This window comes from Miscanthus floridulus, chromosome 6, assembly GCF_019320115.1.
Source record: "Miscanthus floridulus cultivar M001 chromosome 6, ASM1932011v1, whole genome shotgun sequence".
Taxonomy (NCBI): Eukaryota; Viridiplantae; Streptophyta; class Magnoliopsida; order Poales; family Poaceae; genus Miscanthus; species Miscanthus floridulus.
Genome location: NC_089585.1, coordinates 133,993,683 through 134,015,802, shown reverse-complemented (window position 1 = coordinate 134,015,802; position 22,120 = coordinate 133,993,683). Strand labels below are relative to the sequence as shown.

Here is a 22,120-nt window from a genome sequence, read left to right as displayed (position 1 = left end):
ACTTTTAAACCTAATTAGTCGATAATTAGACATTAATTACCAAATACAAACGAAAGTGCTACAGTAGCCAAAACCCAAAATTTTTTGGATCTAAACGCGCCCTTAATCGATCAAAGTCGCTGGAAACACACACTAGGAATAGTACTAGCAAACCTAATTTGCACCGCTAGAAACGATCACGTGGTTTCTTACGCGGTGAAGACTCCAGTGCATGGATGGTGGATGAGATGATCCCTGTCGACTCCTGCTCACGGCATGCATAATTCTGCAGCCACCTTTCCAGAAAGCCTCTCTTTTCATGTTCCATAATATATATATACTCCGTATACAGTATGTCAATCAATAAATAAAAATAAATAGGGAGCTGATGGTCCTGCTGCTTCATGATTAGCTCATCACCAACCCACCCGTTTCTCTTGCTCTCACGCCTAAGCTGAGGTCGTCGCAGACGATCCAGGACAGCGACTCCCTGGGAGGCGGTGGATGCCTCCACGCGGGCTCCCCGGCGTCCCCGCGCCAGCACGCCACCCACTCCCCTCGTGACGCGTGGCGCACCACTGCACCGGCATGGTCGGATCCACCGATCCCGCTGCGCCGCCGCGCCCTGTGCCCCCCGACGTGTGGCCTTGACGACGACGACGACGGGCAGACGGTGCTGCCATGCGTACTTATCTGCTAGTTCGTTCGTTATCCAACCAAGTGGCCACCGTCTCCCGCGTCGCGTCCCTATGGTCCCGGCGAATGCGACCCGCGCCGCGCATCGTGGAGCACGTCACGACTCACGAGTCACGACAGTGTTGGTGTAATTCTGTCATAGCATGGAAGTGTCAGAGTCTGACCAAGCCGAAGGCGGGAAGCTACAGGTTTGAACTCAGGCAGTTGCTGTGCACGCGGTGAGCGCGCCCATGACACGACGTCGCTTGACGGTTGCTTTCTACTCCATTGTATCTGTGTCTTAGGCAGTTGTTTAGCCAGGTATCGTGTGTAAGAGTTGCTGGTATAAGTAGCTTAGACCTCAGAGTTTGTGAGTGTGAGAAAAACTTCTATTGTAATTGTGATGTACTGATCATATTAATCCGTGGAAAATAGCACTGTCCTCTGACAGTTGCCAGTTCGTCATTTCTGCGTTCCAGTGCTATCGCGAGTTCATACTTGTTCTTCTTGATTCTAGGCTAGCCAATTTGCATACAGGCCTGTGATTTGTGTGTTTCTAAACCAACATTTGGTATCAGAGCCGTAATCATAGCCTGATCCACCATAATCTATGAGTATGAGCGAATCAAATCGCTCTGGCGGCGGTGGTTCCGGCGGCGGAGGTGGTGGCGGTGGCGGCGGTGAGCGGTATGCATATCCGCAGCTTACGGGCGTCAACTACACGAGCTGGAGCATCCGAGTGCAAGCAATTATGGAGGATCAAGGTGTGTGGGAGGTAGTAGAGCCATCGGAGGAGGCAGATGCGAGCAGCAGAGGACCAGGCGGCGGCTGTGGCAAAAACTGCCAAGGACAGGAAGGCGAGGGCTCATCTCCTTCAGTGCCTACCTGATGATTTGCTCATGCAAGTGGCGAAGAAGAAGACGGGGAAGGAGGTCTGGGAGTGTCTCAAGGAGCGGTTCGTTGGCGCGGATCGTGTGAAGGAGGCAAGGTTGCAGACTTTGAAGTGTGAGTTCGATGCACTGCGCATGAAGGATGATGAAGGAGTTGATCAGTATGCAAGCAAGATTTCGGCGATGTCGGTGAAGTATGGGAACCTGGGTGGAACTCTGGATGATACGGCGATGGTGAAGAAACTCTTTGACACTGTCCCGGATCGCTTCATTACAGTTGTCGCCGGGATAGAGCAGTTCTTCGATCTAGAAGAAATTGCCTTTTGAGGAGGCAGTTGGTCGTCTGAAGGCCTACGAGGAGCGGATCCAGCGGGGAGCGGGTGGATCCAGGGGTGACGGCGGGCAGCTGTTACTCACGCAGGCTGAGTGGGAGGCGCGACACAAGAAGTCAGGCGGGGAGTCCTCGGGGAAGGGGAGAGCGCAGGACGGGGGGAGTCGTGGCCGAGGCCGAGGGCGCGGTGGGCAAGGCCGTGGCCGCGGCGGGCGCTGGGGATGCGTCCAACAAGGAAGGCGGGGCCAAGCGTGACAAGAGCCACATCAAGTGTTTCAAATGTCACAAGACTGGTCACTACGCCAATCGTTGTCCAGGTGGAGATGAGAAGAAGGGAGATGAAGCTCATCATGCTCGAGTGGAGAACGTCGAGCCGGCGCTGATGCTCGCTGGTCACGGAGGTGCCGGAGTCGCTCGAGTTCGCGCCAAGGGTGATCATGGGGATGCAGCACTCTGCTGTGTACCTAGATGAAAGGCAGGTGATGCCCGAGCTACATCTGACTGGTGGAGAGAAGAAGACAGGAAATGTCTGGTATCTGGACAATGGAGCCAGCAATCACATGTCAGGTGATGCAGGCAAATTTCAAGATCTTGACAAGGGAGTGGTTGGCAAGGTCAGATTTGGTGATGGATCTGCAGTGGAGATCAAGGGAAGGGGAACACTGCTTGTTTCAGTGCAGAAATGGGGATCAGTGGTTGTTGCATAATGTGTACTACATCCCAAGGCTGAGAAGCAATTTGATCAGTCTGGGGCAGCTTACTGAAGCCGGGCACAAGGTGATCATGGATGACAATTGGTTGGAGGTGTATGACAAAGTAAGACAGAAGCTTGTGTTGAGGGTTAGTCGAACTGCAAATCGACTATACCAAGCAGAGTTGAGAAGTTCAGAACCAGTGTGCTTGATGGCAAGGGTGTCTGAAGAAGCCTGGCTATGGCATGGCAGGCTTGGTCATGCAAGCTTTCGGTCGCTGAAGCTGTTGTCAGAAAGATCCATGGTGGGAGGTGTTCCTATGATTGATCACACTGATGAAGTCTGTCAGGCATGTTTGGCAGGGAAGCAAACACGCATGGCATTCCCTAGGATGGCACAGTGGCGTGCAAGCAAGCCTTTGGAGTTGCTCCACATTGATTTATGTGGACCTATCTCACCTGCAACTGCAGGAGGTAACAAGTATTTCATGCTCATTGTTGATGACTGTTCTAGAATGATGTCTGTCTTTATGCTTAAGTCCAAAGATGAAGCTAGTTGTGCATTTGCTAAGTTTAAGACAGTAGCAGAGAATGATTTAGAACAGAAAATCAAAATTCTAAGATCAGACAGAGGTGGGGAGTTCTTAGCTATTTCTTTCAGAGATATATGTGAACAGGCTAGGGATTAAAAGGCAGTTCACAGCTCCATATACACCACAACAGAATGGAGTAGTAGAGAGGAAAAATAGAACTGTGATGGAGATGTCTAGATCACTGTTAAAGAGCATGAGAGTGCCAGGAAGGTTTTGGGGAGAAGCTGTCAGACATTCAGTATACTTGTTGAATAGGTTGCCAACTAAGGCTTTGGGAACTCAAACTCCCTATGAGGTTTGGAATGGTAGAAAACCTCATCTTGGTCATTTGAAGGTGTTTGGCAGTGTGGGTCATGTGAAAAACACAATGCCACACCTGAGAAAATAGGAAGACAGAAGCACTCCAATGGTCTACTTTGGAGTTGAGGAGGGGAGTAAAGCTCATAGGATGTTTAATCCTCAGACTAACAAACTTGTGGTGAGCAGAGATGTTATTTTTGAGGATCTAAGAGCTGGAATTGGAAGTCAAGCAATGAGTTTTCTAAAGAAGCAGATTTTACAGTAGAAAAGCAAGATCATTTCATTACTCATAATGTGGGATTTGCTGATGAAAATGATTGGGGTGAGAACTCTCAGCATGGCTCTCTTGTTGGGTCAACAAGTGTAGTTGGATCAACAAGTGGAGGAGAAGATGTCCAAGAGTCAGGTTCAGTTAGTACAGGATCTGAAGAGCATTCAGTTACTGTTCCAGAACCGACAATAGAGACAGAAGAAGTGAATTCTGGAAATTTTGCACATGGAGCAGGTTGGGATCAACAACCTGAGGATCCAGGAAATGGTAGTGACTATGATGAGGAACCTTTGAGGTTCAAAAACTTAAATGAAGTCTATGATGAAACCAGCGAAGTTGATTTGACATCAGACTCAGAATTCAGTGTATTGCTTGCAATGATGGAAGATCCATCCACATACCAAGAAGCTGCTGAAACTATGGAGTGGGTGGCTGCTATGGACAGTGAAATGGGACATGGGAACTTGCAGAATTACCATCTGGTCATAAGCCTATTAGACTTAAATGGGTTTATAAGCTAAAAAGAAATTCAGTGGGAGATATGATTAAGCACAAAGCTAGATTGGTTGCTAAGGGATATGTGCAGAAGCATGGAGTGGACTTTGATGAGGTATTTGCTCTAGTGGCCAGGCTTAATATAATAAGGTTGCTGCTGGCACTTGCTGCAAATAGGGGTTGGCAAGTTCACCATTTAGATGTCAAATCTGCATTTTTGAATGGAGAACTTGAAGAGGAGGTCTATGTAAGTCAACCAGAAGGCTATGTGCAGAAGGGAAAAGAGAAGATGGTACTCAAACTCAGTAAAGCTCTTTATGGGTTGAGACAAGCTCCAAGGGCCTAGAATATCAGGTTGGACAAAAGCCTAAAGAAACTTGGATTTAAGAAGTGTCCAAGTGAAGCAGCTGTGTATAAGAGGGGTACTGGAAATAGTGCAGTGGTACTTGGGGTATATGTTGATGATTTGATTGTTACAGGAGAAAATCCAGGTGAAATTGATCTGTTCAAGAAACAAATGACATATGAATTTGATATGAGTGACTTGGGGCTGTTGTCCTTTTACCTTGGGATAGAGGTGGAACAGCAGAAAGATCATATCACAATCAAACAGTCTAGCTATGCCAAGAAAGTACTAGCACAGTTTGGAATGGCAGATTGCAATTCAACAAAACTTCCAATGAGCCCTGGGGTGAAACTTGATGAAGACAAGCAAGGTGTGTCTGTGGACTCAACTGAGTATAGAAAAGTCATTGGTTGTCTCAGATATCTGCTGCATACAAGACCTGATCTGTCTTTTTTAGTGGGTATGGCTAGTAGATTTATGGAGAAGTCAACATTGATGCATCAAAGAGCAGTCAAACAGATTCTAAGATACTTGAAGGGAACTGTTAACTATGGTTTGGTGTATACTCATGAAGGTAAGCAGGAGGTGCTAGTGGGCTATTCAAACAGTGATCATGCAGGGGATATTGTTGGGAGAAGAAGTACATGAGGGATGGTTTTCTATCTCATTGAGAGTTTGATCACTTGGAATTCTTACAAGGAGAAAACAGTAGCTTTATCTTCATGTGAAGCTGAGTTCATGGCAGCTACTGCAGCAGCTATGTAGGGTTTGTGGCTGAGAAGTCTGCTGGCCGAGATCACTAGGTTGCCACCACAGACAATAAAGTTGTATGTTGACAACAACTCAGTAATTGCTCTAATGAAGAATCCTATGTTCCATGGGCGTAGTAAACACATTGATACAAAATACCATTTCATTAGAGAATGTGTTGAGAGATGTCAGTTTCAGGTGAAGAGGGTGAGCACCAAGGAACAGAAGGCAGATGCTCTGACTAAGGCGCTGCCAGCAGTGAAGTTGGCAATGATGAGGAACTTACTTGGCGTTCGTGACCTCAGTGCATGTCAGAATTAGGGGGGAGTATGTTGGTGTAATTCTGTCATAGCATGGAAGTGTCAGAGTCTGACCAAGCCGAAGGCGGGAAGCTACAGGTTTGAACTCAGGCAGTTGCTGTGCACGCGGTGAGCGCGCCCACGACACGACGTCGCTTGACGGTTGCTTTCTACTCCATTGTATCTGTGTCTTAGGCGGTTGTTTAGCCAGGTATCGTGTGTAAGATTTGCTGGTATAAGTAGCTTAGACCTCAGAGTTTGTGAGTGTGAGAAAAACTTTCTATTGTAATTGTGATGTACTGATCATATTAATCCGTGGAAAATAGCACTGTCCTCTGACAGTTGCCGTTCGTCATTTCTGCGTTCCAGTGCATCGCGAGTTCATACTTGTTCTTCTTGATTCTAGGCTAGCCAATTTGCATACAGGCCTGTGATTTGTGTGTTTCTAAACCAACAGACAGGACAGGGACATGTACGGCGGCGGAGAGATGAGCTAGAGATCCTTCCGATCCCTCCTCCAATGGAGGCCGAGGAAGAAGAACCCTAGCTAGCCTACGGCCTAGTCCCAAGCTCCTAGATGCTGCATGCTGCGTGCTTTTCGCTGAGCACTAGTGCGGCCGCCATGGTTGCTCGCATTGTATTGGTCGGTTGCTGGATCGGAGTAGTACGTAGGCCAGCTCCAACAATCGATTTTTAAGCGAGCTTTAAGTTTTTTTATATTTTTTAATAGAAGAGAGATAAAGACGAGCTCTTAATCAAGAGCTAAGCTACTGCACACACTAAGGTTATGTGTGAGTGTCATGTGAGGCTATCCATGATAAAAGCTATGTACTAAAAGTTGTCACTATTGGCTTAGAGTTAGTGACCCCGTTCGCTGGTCTAAAACTTGACTGAAACTGGCTGAAAAATACTGTTCCGACTGAATTGTTGTGAGAGAAAAACTACTCCCTCTATTCCAAATTATAAGTCATTCTAAGAATCTTGGAGAGTCAAAACATCTCAAGTTTGATAAAAAATGTAAAGAGAATTATAAAGATTTTTGATATCAAATAAGATTTTAGGAAATGGTAATGTAGCACTTTCGTTGTTATTTGGCAATTAGTGTCCAATCATAGTCTAATTAGGCTTAAAAGATTCGTCTCGTGAATTTCGTCTAAACTGTGTAATTAGTTTTATTTTTTATTTATATTTAATGCTAATGCATGCGTCTAAAGATTCAATGTGACGGGGAATCTTAAAAAATTTTGTAAAATGAAGTGCAACCAAACAGCACCTTAGATGGAAAGGTGAGCAGTTCTTCACCCAGTACACATTCAAAATCATGTGCTCTTTTTTTCCTTGAATAAACACGGAGCCTTAATCGATCAAAGTCGTTGGAAACACACACTAGGAATAGTACTAGCAAACCTAATTTGGACCACTAGAAACGATCACGTGGTTTCTTACGCGGTGAAGACTCCAGTGCATGGATGGTGGATGAGATGATCCCTGTGGACTCCTGCTCACGGCATGCATAATTCTGCAGCCACCTTTCCAGAAAGCCTCTCTTTTCATGTTCCATAATATATATATACTCCGTATACAGTATGTCAATCAATAAATAAAAATAAATAGGGAGCTGATGGTCCTGCTGCTTCATGATTAGCTCATCACCAACCCACCCGTTTCTCTCTTGCTCTCACGCCTAAGCTGAGGTCGTCGCAGACGATCCAGGACAGTGACTCCCTGCGAGGCGGCGGATGCCTCCGATCCACGCGGGCTCCCCGCGCCAGCACGCCACCCACTCCCCTCGCGACGCGTGGCGCACCACTGCACCGGCATGGTCGGGATCCACCGATCCCGCTGCGCCGCGGCGCCCTGTGCCCCCCGATGTGTGGCCTTGACGACGACGACGACGACGGGCAGACGGTGCCGCCATGCGTACTTATCTGCTAGTTCGTTCGTTACCCAACCAAGTGGCCACCGTCTCCCGCGTCGCGTCCCTATCGTCCCGGCGAATGCGAACCGCGCCACGCATCGTGGAGCACGTCACGACTCACGACAGGACAGGGACATGTACGGCGGCGGAGAGATGAGCTAGAGATCCTTCCGATCCCTCCTCCAATGGAGGCCGAGGAAGAAGAACCCTAGCTAGCCTACGGCCCAGTCCCAAGCTCCCAGATGCTGCCTGCTGCGTGCTTTTCGCTGAGCACTAGTGCGGCCGCCATGGTTGCTCGCATTGTATTGGTCGGTTGCTGGATCGGAGTAGTACATAGGCCAGCTCCAACAATCGATTTTTAAGATAGCTTTAAGTTTTTTTAATATTTTAATAGAAGAAAGATAAAGGCGAGCTCTTAATCAAGAGCTAAACTACTGCACACACTTGAAGGTTATGTGTGAGTGTCATGTAGGGCTATCCATGATAAAAGCTATGTACTAAAAGTTATCACTATTGGATTAGTTGACTTAGAGTTAGTAACTACTCCCTCCATTCCAAATTATAAGTCATTCTAAGAATCTTGGAGATTCAAAACATCTCAAGTTTAATAAAAAATGTAAAGAGAATTATAAAGATTTTTGACACCAAATAAGTATACTATGAAAATATAATTGATGAAGAATGTAATGATACTTAGTTGGCATCATAAACGTTATTATATTTTCATATAAATTTGATCAAATTTGAAACAAATTGATTCTCTAAGATTTTTAGAATGACTTATAATTTAGGACGAATGACGTAGATCTACACCCTGTTCGTTTGGGCTTGTTTGTCTGATAAGCCATGACTGAAAATACTGTTGACTGATTTGATGTGAGAAAAAAATATTATTTATGGACTGAAAAGTACGACATATAAAACAAACATGCTCAAAGGAACGGGGCGCTAACCATCGTCGGTGCCGGTAGCTTGCTTTCTTTAATTTAGTTTCTTTCGCGCCAATCGGGCGGGCGTGGTGCGCGCGCGCGATGATTGAGTCCCTTGCAAGGCATTTAATTGCAAGAGGGAGCTAGGGCAGTGACATATATGTGATAATAAATAGATATAGTAGATGTTAATTGTTTCCATATGACACAGGAATACAGCCTATCCACCACCAATGCAAACTGCATGCAAGCATGGGCATCCTTCTCTATCTAGCTAGCAGTATCTACTGTCCCTGTGTCTGTTTGTGCTTGTGAAAGGAGGAATTCCATATCAGTTTATATCCCCTTTATTCCCAAACACGCACAAGCCTTTACCACCGATGCCGACAGGATGACAAAGTGACGATGTTCGTTGCTAGTTACTTCTACTACATACGCAGTAGCACACAAGCTTTATTTAGCATACTTGTAATTGAAAAGATGCCCAGGGACAAGTATTCTTTTTTTTATTATTTACCAAAGCAAGTTATTTGTCATATATGCTTCCTTCCTCCATCACTCCAAAGTAGTAATAAATTAAAGTGCTGTTTTGCGACTATAAAAATAAGGTTCCTGGTTTCTTTTTCTTATTTAATTTCCCCGCTGATAATAAGAAATACTCAACCCCCCTCCCCCAAACTCTAGCATAGTATATACCAGGTTTATATAGAGATGTAGTATCAATATTTATTATACACATTAGTATCATTAAACTTTTCTTGACTCTATTTTAATAATATATACAATATTTATTTAGTGCCATAAATATTGATAATTTTTTTATAAATCCATACAAACTTTAGATAGCTTAACTAAATACAAAAGTAGACTTGCATTATTCTTTCCAGACAGAGGTAGCACTAGACATGCAACGATAGTGCGTCACTGTTTGTTTGTTCCAAGAAAGATACCGTATAATTATCATGTGTTTCTTTTCCTGACCATGATCACGTTTTTTTATGTTAAAAACCGCACCCTTATTTGCAGTAGAGTGAGTGTATGTATCATGTACGTAGCTTATATATTGCAAGCTCTCAATGCAACTTTATTCCTTATGTACTTTGGGCATTGATTAATCGTATTGTTGGGCTATCTGCACCATTTATGCCCTCTTCTCTACTCTTTCTTCCTCCATCCAAGCAGTGGGTGTTTGGGCCCTTTTGTTCCTGTAGGGCCACTCGGTTTGGTGTGTGTTGGAACCAAATTTGAAATTTCTCAGGGAAGCAAACAACAGCAAAGCACGGAAACCAATTTCTTTAGCTTGGAAAAACTTGGGCCAGTCATGATGCTTACTTGCTGCTAGGTCTATCTAGCTAGCTAATTATGTACACGCATATGGGTCTTTGTTGTCCGTCCTCGTCTCCTCGATCAACTTGTTTATTTATTGATCCGACCCCATTGTCTTTTTAAGATGTTGATGCTAAAGCTACTAGGGACCTCACTTCCAAGAAAGCCACCCCCCCCCCCCCCCCCCCCCCCCCCCCCCCCCCCCCCCCCCCCCCCCCCCCCCCGGCCCCCCTATAGATATTAATTAGAGCTAATCATGCTGTTAATGCCTAAAACCCCATACTTGTTGCTTTCACAAGCATCCATGAGGATACAAGGCTACTTTGATCCGGCCACAATCAAGACATCTATCTGGTGGTGGATCCAAGGTCATCTGTCGTGCGTCTGTACAACGAGCCAAGTAGTACTCGCTACAGATGTTTTCTCAAACCTAACCTTGCGGCTTCCAATGGAGATCTACACATAGTATATATACAACATCATCTATCACCTAGCAGAGTCCTAAATATTGTTGTACGTAGTACTACTACCAATTAAAATATAACCACTCACGAGAATTGTTCAAGATCTATATATATAGGTACTTGTATATATATGTGCTAGTTTCTAGTAGCATTTTGTTTTGTCTCGAGGGTGTTTGGATTTTAATTAAGAAAAAAATTTTATTGATCCTCTTGAGCGTCGTTAAGACGTGTTGTATCGGACAATTTCTCTACCTTCATACAAAGACGTACAAACCTTTTGCATGACTGAGAGAAAAAATTAAGAAAAAAATAAAGGCATGCTGCGCACTAAAACTAGCTAGGGCGGGGCTAATGGAATCCATTCGACAGCAAGCAGCACATTTGAGCTCACGTCATGAGAGGAGCGGTTGGATTAAGCGTGCGTACGTGTCTTAATGCCCAAGGTGACGATAGAGATGCAAAGCTAGCTTTACTTTAAAGCAGGCACTCTAGTCGAATTATGACACGTGGTTATGGATTACTTGCATTGCTCGGCCACTACAATAGAATTAAGAATGTTCCTTCCATTACCTAACGTGTGCCATGATAAAGTAGCTAGCTAGCTACTACTATGCAGGTCTACACAAAGCATATATTAGCATATGCATGTTTTTTTTCCTTCTTTCTTCCAAGGCCCCCAGCAAGTTATTATAGGCATACTTTCATGGCATGATGTGATGTCCAAAAGATTAACAGTAGTGTGAAAGTAACAGGAGATAGCATCAAATTATGGGGATCGGAGACGGAGAGAGTACTAATTCTAGCTAGCCTTGCTTGTGTACGTCGTCCATTGTGATGAGTGGCCCACAAAAGCAAGACACGCATATCATTTCTTGACCTGATATTTTGGAGGTCGTTCATTTCTTATTATATTTACAGTGGCTATATTGTCATAAAAAGGCATCGGCCGGATTGAAAATAAATAATATATACATGCAGGCGGATAAGGATTAGATAGCTCCACACAACTCTCAGTCAGATGCATGCATGATGAATGAAAAAGATTTCAGCACAGTTAGGAAAGCTCCTTTAAGCTAGTCTAAGCATTTTTTTCATATTTTAATAGAGGAGAGAGAAAATAAGCTAGCTCTTGATGATCAAGAGCTAAGCTAGCTCTTGTACACATTCAAGGTTATGTAAGAGTGTCATATTAAAAGCTAAGTGCTAAAAGTTTTATTAAAAAAGTTATCTTAAAGCTAATAGCTGTCTCTAACCATTGCGACACCCTTACAGCAGCTAGCATTAGGTATACGGCGCCGAGAAGGAGACCATATACATGCAGTAGTTGAAATATATAGCGCGTTATGTATTTCTAATATAGCACGTTGCTTCCTTCTCCTTTCTCATGCACGTGACTACGTACTGTATCTAGATTATTGCGTGTGTCCGTGTGACAAGTAACTGGTGAAGTACATCAGGAGGGAGCATGTAGCTTCTGGCTTGTCCTCGCTCATCGTCCTAGCTCGTCCCAGCAAGGCGACGCAAATAAACGCATGCGAATCACATGCATGTCGTCCTACTCCTACAAGCGTGTTAGTCCTGTCAACACTCATCAGCATGATGCATATGCGATTGCTAGCTGAACACACACAAACACAGTTTTTTTTCCGTTAAGGACACATGCTCTCACATTATGGACAAAAAAGATTTATACTGAGATTCGTGTCCAACAGATTCTGTTGGGCACGAATCTCACTACGAATAAGCAGCAGAGCGTGTGCCCTTAGAGCAAAATTTACTTTACCGAACACACACGTACTAATGATCTGAATTTTCATGGGCAGCAACAGGATCATGCATGCATGCAAATGGATCGATCGATTTCGGAGGTAATGTAATAATGCGGAGAAGGAAAATGATTGATGCAGATGGAGGAAAAGACAGATCGGAGGAGGGTATATTGGTCGGGAGGTGGAGAGGATCCCTCCACTCGCCTCTCTCATTGCATTGTCCCTTCCCTTCCTTTTAATCACGTGTCATGTGTGGTGAACACAACAGAGACAAGCCACCTAAAGATGGGGGACTACTGGGACTTGGATTGGATAGATAGATGTGCATGCATGGACCATTTATATATTTATGGACAGCAAGGCCGGCCGGCCGCGTTTCTGCAGTTCGTTCGTTCTCTGCATGTAGCTATGCATGCAGACTTTGCATCCACAGCTAGCCACTCCTTCAGTTTCAGTAGCCAGACCTAGACGACCCCCCTAGCTAGCGCTCCTGCTTGTCTAGGTATCTGCCTCACCCCTCCGATCCGATCACAGCCGAGGCCTTGTTTAAATCCCAGGTTTAAAATTTCAGTCTGTCACATCCGACGCTATATGGAGGTGTCAAACGGGTATCCAGATACTAATAAAAAAATTACAGAATCTGTCGGTAAACTGCGAGACGAATTTATTAAGCCTAATTAATTAGTCATTAGCACATGTGTTACTGTAGTACCACGTTGTCAAATCATGGGCTAATTAGGCTTAAAAGATTCGTCTCGTAAAGTAATCGCAATCTGTGTAATTAGTTATTTTTTAGGCTATATTTAATACTTCATGCATGTGTTCAAACATTCGATGAAATATGGTGTAAACTTTTGGAGGAGAAACTAAACAAGGCCTGAAAAGGACGCAGCAGGCAGATGATATATATGGTCTAGCTCGATTTCGATGGATTGGATATGGATCTAATGTGATGACGATGGAAAGGACCAAGCTAAGCAAGCTTATTCGCCTATCATCGATTCGTCGGTGTCTTCCGTTTGCTTGTTTGTGCTACTGCATGCCGGGCGCCTGCCTGCTGTGACTGTTGATGAACTGAAACTCGTGGACTTTGGGCAGTGGTAGCATGCTGATATGCGTACCAGCAACCCGAAACAAATGCATTGAGTTGCAGTGCAGGCCGGCCAGCCACCACGGCACCACTACTGCACACACTGCCCTGCTGTACGTGGCACTTCCTGCGATCAAGCAACAGTAGTAGTAAGCAAATAGTAGTGTGCATTATTTGAGAAATCCAGCAGTAGCTCCTAGTGTCGGAGTACAACTCTGTGTATCCATCCAATAACATAATGCATGCAGCAGCCTGCATAAACAATCCAGCAGAGCAGTAGCTGATCGTACGGCCGCATCTTTGCTGGTGGCTGCCTTAATTTGTGCGGATGATTGGATGATGAGGGGTTGAGCAGCGGCAACAGCATGCGACCCCCCTGTCTGCATAAACAAAACGACTCGTAACCTGTTCGCTTGCTCGTAAACGATCGTAAATTTTCAGCTGGGAACAGTGTTTTTCTCTCACACCAAACTAGCCAGCAGTAAATAATCCACGATCGTTTACGGCCTCCCGAACAGGCTGTCAACAGGCGGCATGCTACCTTGGTTTTAGTTGCTCGAGAGATACTACTACGATCCAGCAGTATAGTACAACGAAGTCTTTCAGTCCAAGCAAGCTGGGTATGCTATCCAGCAGTATAGTACATTACAATAATCTGGTCAACTGCCTCTCCCCCAAATTCAGGCGGACCTGACCTGCCGGAGAATTAATCCTCATATCATATCATCGTAATCATCTCATCTTGGATCATGTATGTGTGTGTGTGCGCATCCCTGTCAGTGTCGTAGCAACCAAACGACCGACAATCCAAACCGCGAGCATTTGGGAAACATGCATGCGCGGATAAAGATAGACTAAAACACTGTCGTCTTGTTGATGATCTTTGACCAATAATGTGCCGGCAGCTAGCTGTCCATTGCTGCTGGCGGCCATAGTTAGTATTTGCCCGTTCTCTGTAACAGGAGCACACGTGATTGGCTTAATTAGGCTGGCGTGGTACCATACACAACCCCAATTCAGAGCAATGGGTCATGGGTGTCTATACGACTGTATATACAGACTACTACGACTGGACAGTCCGTGTATAGCTTTACATGCATGGCCATTCAGGTTCAGAATTGCTAGCTGTGCGGGAATTTAACGCGGCTCCGTGCTACTACGCTGCGATCGAGAGCTGGTAGGCTGAGCTACGACCGACTACTGGCCGGCAGATCATCGAGGCAGGCAGGCCCGAGACAGCCGCTGGGACGCAGGGTACTCACCCCATGCATGACTCTAGCTAGCTCAAATGCAGTTAAACTAACTGTAAGCTATACACAGCGTGTAGTACGGCGCAGGAGATTTTGATTGGATCTTAGTACTAGCTTGCAGAGTGAGAGCAGAAAAGGTATGGTTCAACTCAGAGCTAGTAGCAGTAATCAATCTATCACTGTCCACGCACCTTAATTTCGTTGGTCAGTCCGTGGCCGTGATGGATCAGGTGAAGAAACTGAAAAAGTCAAGGCCACACTCGATGGTCGATGCCTATTGCCTAGGCTACCTTACCTCGATCAGATTCAGATCGGTGCAGAGGGATTACTGTTGTAGCATGGCTCCTGGCGGGCGGCGAAGGCCCTTGGCTGCGGGGTGTCGCCGAGGCGTCTTCGACGGGGCGGAGACCGGACGTTGACTAGGAGACTTTCTCGACCATGCTCGAGGGGTCATCACGGACTCCGCCGAGGGCTGGGCACGCACCCCGCCGACCGCTCAGTCGGGCGTCTCCGGTATTACGGGCGGAGGCGGCCTTATCTCTAAACTAACCAAACGAACTATTTTGCCCAAGTGTGCGCAGGTACTCAAGCGTGGGCACTCGCGGTGGACGCAAGCGCGCCAGCATGGCCCCTGCTCGGCCGGGCGGAGACCTACAGATGATGTCTCCGCCTGGACCGGCGGGGACCCTCCAGGACAACGGCGCGCCACTAGGGGCGAAGGCCCCGAGGCCGGGGGCCGGGTGGAGACCAGCTGGCGATGTCTCCGCCTGGACCGGCGGGGACCCTCCAGGACAACGGCGCGCCACGAGGGGCAAAGGCCCCGAGGCCGGGGGCCGGGCGGAGACCAGCTGGCGATATCCCCGCCTGGACCGGCGGGGACTCTCCGAGGCAACAGCGCGCCCCCGAACGCGAAGGCCAGCGGCGCGCGGAGAGCGTCTCCGACCATCTGGCGGAGGCCCGCCGAGGGAGCGGCGCGCCGTGCGGATGAAGGCCAGCGCCGGGGAGCCGGGCCCTTGGGCCGAAGACTAGCTACAGTGGGCCGACCGCTCGAAGAGGCCCATCGCTTGGAAACAGTGTGGCGGAACTGCCCCGCGATTAAAAGGCTAGCGAGGGAATATTCCGGGAATGTACTGTAGCAGGTGAGGGGCATTGTAATAAATTCTGTTAGGTAGTAGTTGAGGCCTATAAATATGGGACACATGTAACCGAGATGATGGTTGGTGGATGAATTAATGAAACCCTAGCTTTCCGTGCCATTCACTCACTCAACACTCCCTCTCTCTGCCATTTCCTTCCCGAGCCTCCGCCCAAGGCCGACCGTCCGCCCGGCGGAGGCCTCGGCCACTTCCACGTAGTTCAAAACCGCCAATTTCAACATTGGCGCCCACCGTGGTTAGGCCAAGGCAAACCAACGATGGCAGGGAAAAGAAAGACCACCACCAGAGCAGCAGCGACCATGGGTCAGCGAGGAAGACCTAGGTGCAACACTCGTAGCGCCTACGCAACCTCGCCAGCGGAGGATGACACCAGAACAGATGCCCAGGGTCAACCATCGGAACCCCAAGACCGAGAGATTCAGGATCCAGAGGCCCAACCAAATTCAGCCACGGCGCCCGAGCTAGAACTGCAACAGCTGCAAGCACAGTTGCAAAGAGCGCAACAAGAGAGGGATAGAATGGCAGCAACATTCGCAGCTAATCAGCAAGCTATTCAAGCATCAGCACAAGCAGCAGAAATAAGGCAGCAGTTGGCAGTCCTACACGCTGAGATGCTAAGTATGCAGCATGCAGTACCAGCAACAACCTCCGCAATCCCAGCCTTCGTAGCAACACCAACTGCAACCATGCTTCAAGGTTCTACACCAGTGATCAGCCAGCCGACAATACCATCTCAGGTGATGCGGAGGCATATCGATCCAAAGTCACCACTATCTGAAGGCATACAACAATCGCCATGGCCAACAGGGTACAAGCCAATCACACTACCCAAGTTCAACGGAAAGACTGACCCCCATCAGTTCATCATGAGTTACGAAGCAGCAGTAGCCTCCGTGGGCGGAGACGACGCCGTCTTGGCAAAGTCATTTGTCATTGCAGCCGAAGGCGACGCACTGGCTTGGTACTCTATGCTCAAACCAAGTATAGTCTACTCTTGGGAGAACCTCCGGGATAAGATATTGGCAAACTTCAAAGGCCTAACAGCACAGTCGCTGGCTTCCATAGATCTGTTTCAATGCAAGCAAGTGCAGGGAGAGACACTCCATGACTACTTCCGGAAATTCGTGCAACTAAAGGCGAAGGCACCAGATGTCCCAGACGAGATCGCCATCGAAGCAGCAATCAAAGGCCTCCGAATTGGGCCGTTCGCAGCACACTTAGCAAGAGAGAAACCAACCTCCATACAACAGTTGTATGACCAATTTGAGAAGTACTGCAGATCAGACAATGACCTGCGCAAGAGGCTGGAGGAGCAAGGTCAAAATAGACAACAAAACAGCAGCAAAAATCCCCAGAAAACCTATAGGAGCCAGAATGCATCAAATCAGAAGCCAGGCCAGGGGCAAGTGCTCAGTATCGAGAGTCAACCACACACCGAGCAACGGCAACAGACGGCGCCAACACGACCGGAGACCCAGACAAGGAACCAAGATCGGCAAGGTTACCAAGGCAAAAACTGGAACAGAAACCAAAGCCAGAAACAACGCAGGCCATATTGCGTTTTTCACGGCGAAAACGCAGGGCACGGCACAAAAGATTGTCCGGAGACAAAAGAAACACAAGAAAGGATAAAGAACAAGCAAACTGCCCAACCTCCGGCACAGCAGAGCGCAAGAGAGGTCAACACCACATACACAACTAGCCACCAGCAGTACTGCCCAATGTACCCAGCGCTAAACGCAACCCAAATACATCCCTCCACACTGGCCTGCGCCTATTACCCAAACTTCCTACCAGCATGGCGGTCATCACCCCCGCAGCAGCCTCTGGCGGGCAACTACAGGTCGGACGCAAGCTTGACATACATAAACCCAAAATCTCCACATATAACCTACCTTGAAACAAGTACACCGGAGCAAAACCGAATAAGGTTCGAGCCTTCGCAGCCACAACACCACATGCAACAATTGCCTCCGCCACCACCGCACAACCAACCCCAAACACCAAAAAATGAACCAAACCCAGAAAACCAAGTCAACCCTCATGGAGCACTGCCAACAATTGGCATGATATTGCCAATCGCCGGAGGATCATCAATGGAGTTTCAAACGAAAAAGCAGAAAAAGGATCACCTCCACCTGGTAAACAATGTAGCAGTCCAAGGCCCGGCCAAACACACAGACTGGTCCAGAGTCCCAATCACCTTCACAGAAGAAGACCTCCAGCTAGAGAGTTACCCTCACATAGACGCAATGGTGATCAGGACAAACATAGCAACATGGGAGATAAGCAGAATAGTGATCGACACTGACAGTTCAGCAGATATAATCTTCGCAAACACCTTCGACCAAATGAAGCTCAGCAGAAATCAACTACAACCCTCTGAATCCCCCTTAATAGGATTCAGAGGCAAGCAGATACAGGCATTAGGAAAAATCTCACTCCCAGTATCGTTCGGAACCCAAGCGAACGCTAGAACAGAGTACATAACGTTCGACGTCGTCGATCTGTATTATCCATACAATGCCATCTTGGGAAGAGGATTCACAACCAAATTCAACGCAGCCCTGCATATGGCCTACCTGTGCATGAAAATACTAGCACTCCACGGTATTATCACAGTACGAGGTAGCCAGAAAGAAGCAAGAAACATAGAGAAAGCTATCTACAGAGCCCAAAGAAACATCAATGCAGTCGAGTCGGCAAACAAAGAACTACAGCCTCCGGACATGCCCAAAGGAGAAACAGATATGGTAGGACAGGAAGAGACAAAGCTGATCCCTCTAGAAAAAGAATTACCAGACAGAAAAGTGACAATTAGCTCAAAATTGTGCAAGGTAGAAGAAGAAGAGCTCATGGCAACCCTAGTTAAAAATAAGGACATCTTCGCCTGGTCAGCCTCCGACCTACAGGGAGTCAGCAGGGACATCATACAGCACGAACTGGACATCAACGAAAACATGAGACCAAGAAAGCAGAAGCAGAGAAAAATGTCGGAGGACAGAATCCTGGCAGCAAAGGCGGAGGTGCAAAGGCTGCTAGACGCAAAAGTGATCAGAGAAGTCAAGTATTCAGAATGGCTTGCAAACGTAGTATTGGTACCAAAGAAAAATGGCAAAATGAGAATGTGCATAGATTTCATAGATCTGAATAAAGCTTGCAAGAAAGACCCTTTCCCATTGCCAAGAATAGATGCCTCCATCGACAAAGCAGCTAGATGCCAGAGGTTCTCTCTCCTTGACTGTTTCTCTGGGTATCACCAAATCTGGATGAAAAAGGAAGATGAAGACAAAACAAGTTTCACCACCCCATTCGGGACATACTGCTACACCAGAATGCCAGAGGGACTCAAGAATGCCGGAGCAACCTTTGCCAGAATGACAAAGGAGGTTTTGGGATCACAGCTAGATAGAAACATCATAGCCTATGTCGACGACATTGTGGTCATGAGCAAGAACAAGGACGACCACGTCTCCGACTTACAGGAGACCTTCGCCAACCTAAGGACAGCTGACCTCCGCCTCAACCCAGAGAAATGTATATTCGGAGTCACAAAAGGGAAGATGCTCGGTTATATCATAAGCAGCGAAGGCATCAAAGCGAACCCAGACAAAACCAGAGCAATAATGGCAATGGGAGAGCCCAAAAACAAGAAGGAAGTACAAAAGCTAATAGGAAGAATAGCCGCGCTCAATAGATTCATCTCAAAATCAGCAGAATGCAGCCTACCCTTCTTCCAAGCCCTAAGGGGCGGAGACAACTTCGAATGGGGGCCCAAGCAGTCGGAGGCATTTCACACCTTGAAAGAGTATCTGGCAAACTCATTGATGGTCTCCGTCCCGGAAGCGGACAACCACCCATTGTTGTATGTGGCGGCCTCCGACCATGCAGTCAGCGTAGTTTTAATCCACGAGCTGGAAAAAGAAGCAGGCAAAACTCAAAAACCAATTTATTTCATCTCAGAAGCATTGTCCGGAGCTAAACTAAACTATACAGAGGTAGAGAAAGTTGCCTACGCGGTGCTGATGGCATCAAGAAAACTAAAGCATTACTTTCAAGCCCACGAAGTCTCAATTCCAACATCGCTGCCACTACAAGACTTGCTCAGAAACAAAGAAGCCTCCGGCAGAATAGGCAAATGGGCTACAGAGCTATCACAGTTTGGAATCTCATACGTCCCCAGAATAGCAATCAAATCACAAGCATTAGCTGATTTTGTAGCAGAGTGGACACCTTCGACAGAACCCAAGACACAACCACCAACTCATGGCTGGATAGCATACACGGATGGAGCCTAGGGCCAAGCCGGCGCAGGAGGCTCCACTGTCCTAACAGCACCCTCCGGCGACAAACTGAAATACGTAGCAAGGCTAGAGTTCAAATCAATAAACAATACAGCAGAATATGAAGCCCTAATCTTAGCGCTGAGCAAAGCAAAGGCCTTAGGGGCAAAAACATTGACAGTCAAAACAGATTCTAAAGTGGTTACTGGCCAAGTAGAGAAAGAATACACAGCAAGAGAGCCAGAACTCATCAAATACCTATCTGTAGTAAGAAATTTGGAGCGGAGATTCGAGGGTTTCACCCTGAAGCACATCCCAAGATCAGAAAATGCAGAGGCAGACGAACTGGCAAAGGCGGCGGCAAACAACCTACCACTGCCTCCCAACACCTTTTACCAGACATTGAAGTCTCCGGCAACTACGGAGACATCAAAGGCACTAAAACCAATACTTCAACTCCACAATGAAGATTGGAGAAAGGTCATAACAGAATTCCTAGAAGGCAAATCCACCGAAGAAGATGAAGCAAAAGCAGCAAGAATGCAGGCCAGGGCAAGAAACTACACAATCATAAACGGTGTCCTGTACAAGAAGGGAGTAGTCCAGCCTCTCCTCAAATGCATATCGCAGAGCGAAGGCATAGAATTGCTTCAAGAAATACACTCAGGAATTTGCGGGTCGCACATTGGCTCCAGAGCTTTATCAGCAAAGGCAATAAGGCAAGGCTTCTACTGGCCAACACACATACAAGACGTAGAGCAGACAGTCAGAACATGCAAAGCATGCCAAACATTCTCTCCAGGATAGTCAAAGCCATCGTCGGAGACCTAGCTTATACCTCCGACATGGCCACTGCAAAGATGGGGGATGGACCTGGTTGGCCCTTTACCCCCATCCCAAGGAGGAAACAGATTCATAGTAGTAGCAGTGGAATACTTCACAAGATGGATAGAGGCAAAGCCGCTGGCGAAGATAACCTCAGAAACTATCAGAAAATTCTTCTGGCAGAACATCGTTTGCAGATTCGGTGTACCTAGGATCTTGACAGTAGACAATGGAAAACAATTCGATTCAGAAAACTTCAAAGAATTCTACAAAGGCATAGGGACAAAACTAGCCTTCGCCTCGGTATACCACCTAGAATCCAATGGAGCAGTGGAAAGAGCAAACAGAATAGTCTTTTCAGCAATATCAAAAACACTGCTGGGCCTACGCAAAGGAAAATGGATAGATGAATTACCAAGAGTTATTTGGTCACACAATACATCCGTCTCACGAACGATAGGATTCACACCATTCAAACTGCTCTATGGAGAAGAAGCCATGATGCCAGAAGAGATAAAGCACGAAAGCCTCCGCACAACAAGCCAGCTGATGATGCAAGATGAAGAGTATGCAAAAGAAACAATAGAAGCCACCAGACTGGAAGCAGTCGACAACATTGCAAAATATCAGTCACAGACCAAGAAGTGGAGAGACTCTCAGGTGGTAAGGAAAGATATAAAACACGGAGACCTCGTACTCAGGAGAAAACCAAACGCACAACTTGTTGGCAAGTTGCAACCAAAATGGGAAGGCCCATACACAGCAACGGCAGCAGGCCGACCTGGTTCTTTCCACCTGACCGACATCGAAGGTGTCACAACAACCCACACATGGAATATCGACAGCCTTCGGAGATACTACATCTAGGCAATGTAACAAAGGGCAACCTCCGCGAAATATAAGCGGAGGCCCCTATATGCAATTACCTAAGTTTTTTCTTACCTCATTCGAAACAAAATGTAAAAGAGCCTGCACTCTTTTCCTCACAGGGGAACTCCAAACGGAGGTGAGGTTTTTAACGAGGCAGGCTCAGTGTAAAAATCCTCTACAAGTATAAAGAGGTAATTCCCCAAAACAACGCCTAAAATAAAACAAAACCGAAAGCGGACAGCTATGGCGCCGCAATATTCGGTAAACAAAAACAAACAGGTCCTTTCAAAGCGCCAGCCATAGGCAAGGGCAATTTGAAACGACCTCTACAGCCAAACAAGGCCTCCGACCCTAGACAAAGACCTGACCAAAGTCAGGCATTAGGGCAAAATTTTCCTTTGGCCAAACAAGGCCTCCGACCCTAGACAAAGACCTGACCAAAGTCAGGCATCAGGGCAAAATTTTCCTTTGGCCAACAAGGCCTAAGACCCTAGACAAAGACCTGACCAAAGTCAGGCATCAGGGCAAAATTTTCCTTTGGCCAACAAGGCCTCCGACCCTAGACAAAGACCTGACCAAAGTCAGGCATCAGGGCAAAATTTTCTTTTGGCCCAAAAGG

At 46.9% G+C, this 22,120-nt stretch overlaps 2 pseudogenes; both read left to right on the top strand.

Annotated features, from left to right (window-relative positions):
• Positions 1–1,270: 1,270 nt before the first annotated feature.
• LOC136461284 (uncharacterized) lies at positions 1,271–5,219 on the top strand (annotated as a pseudogene).
• Positions 5,220–15,780: 10,561 nt separating this feature from the next.
• Positions 15,781–21,498, top strand: LOC136461283 (uncharacterized; annotated as a pseudogene).
• Positions 21,499–22,120: the final 622 nt, after the last annotated feature.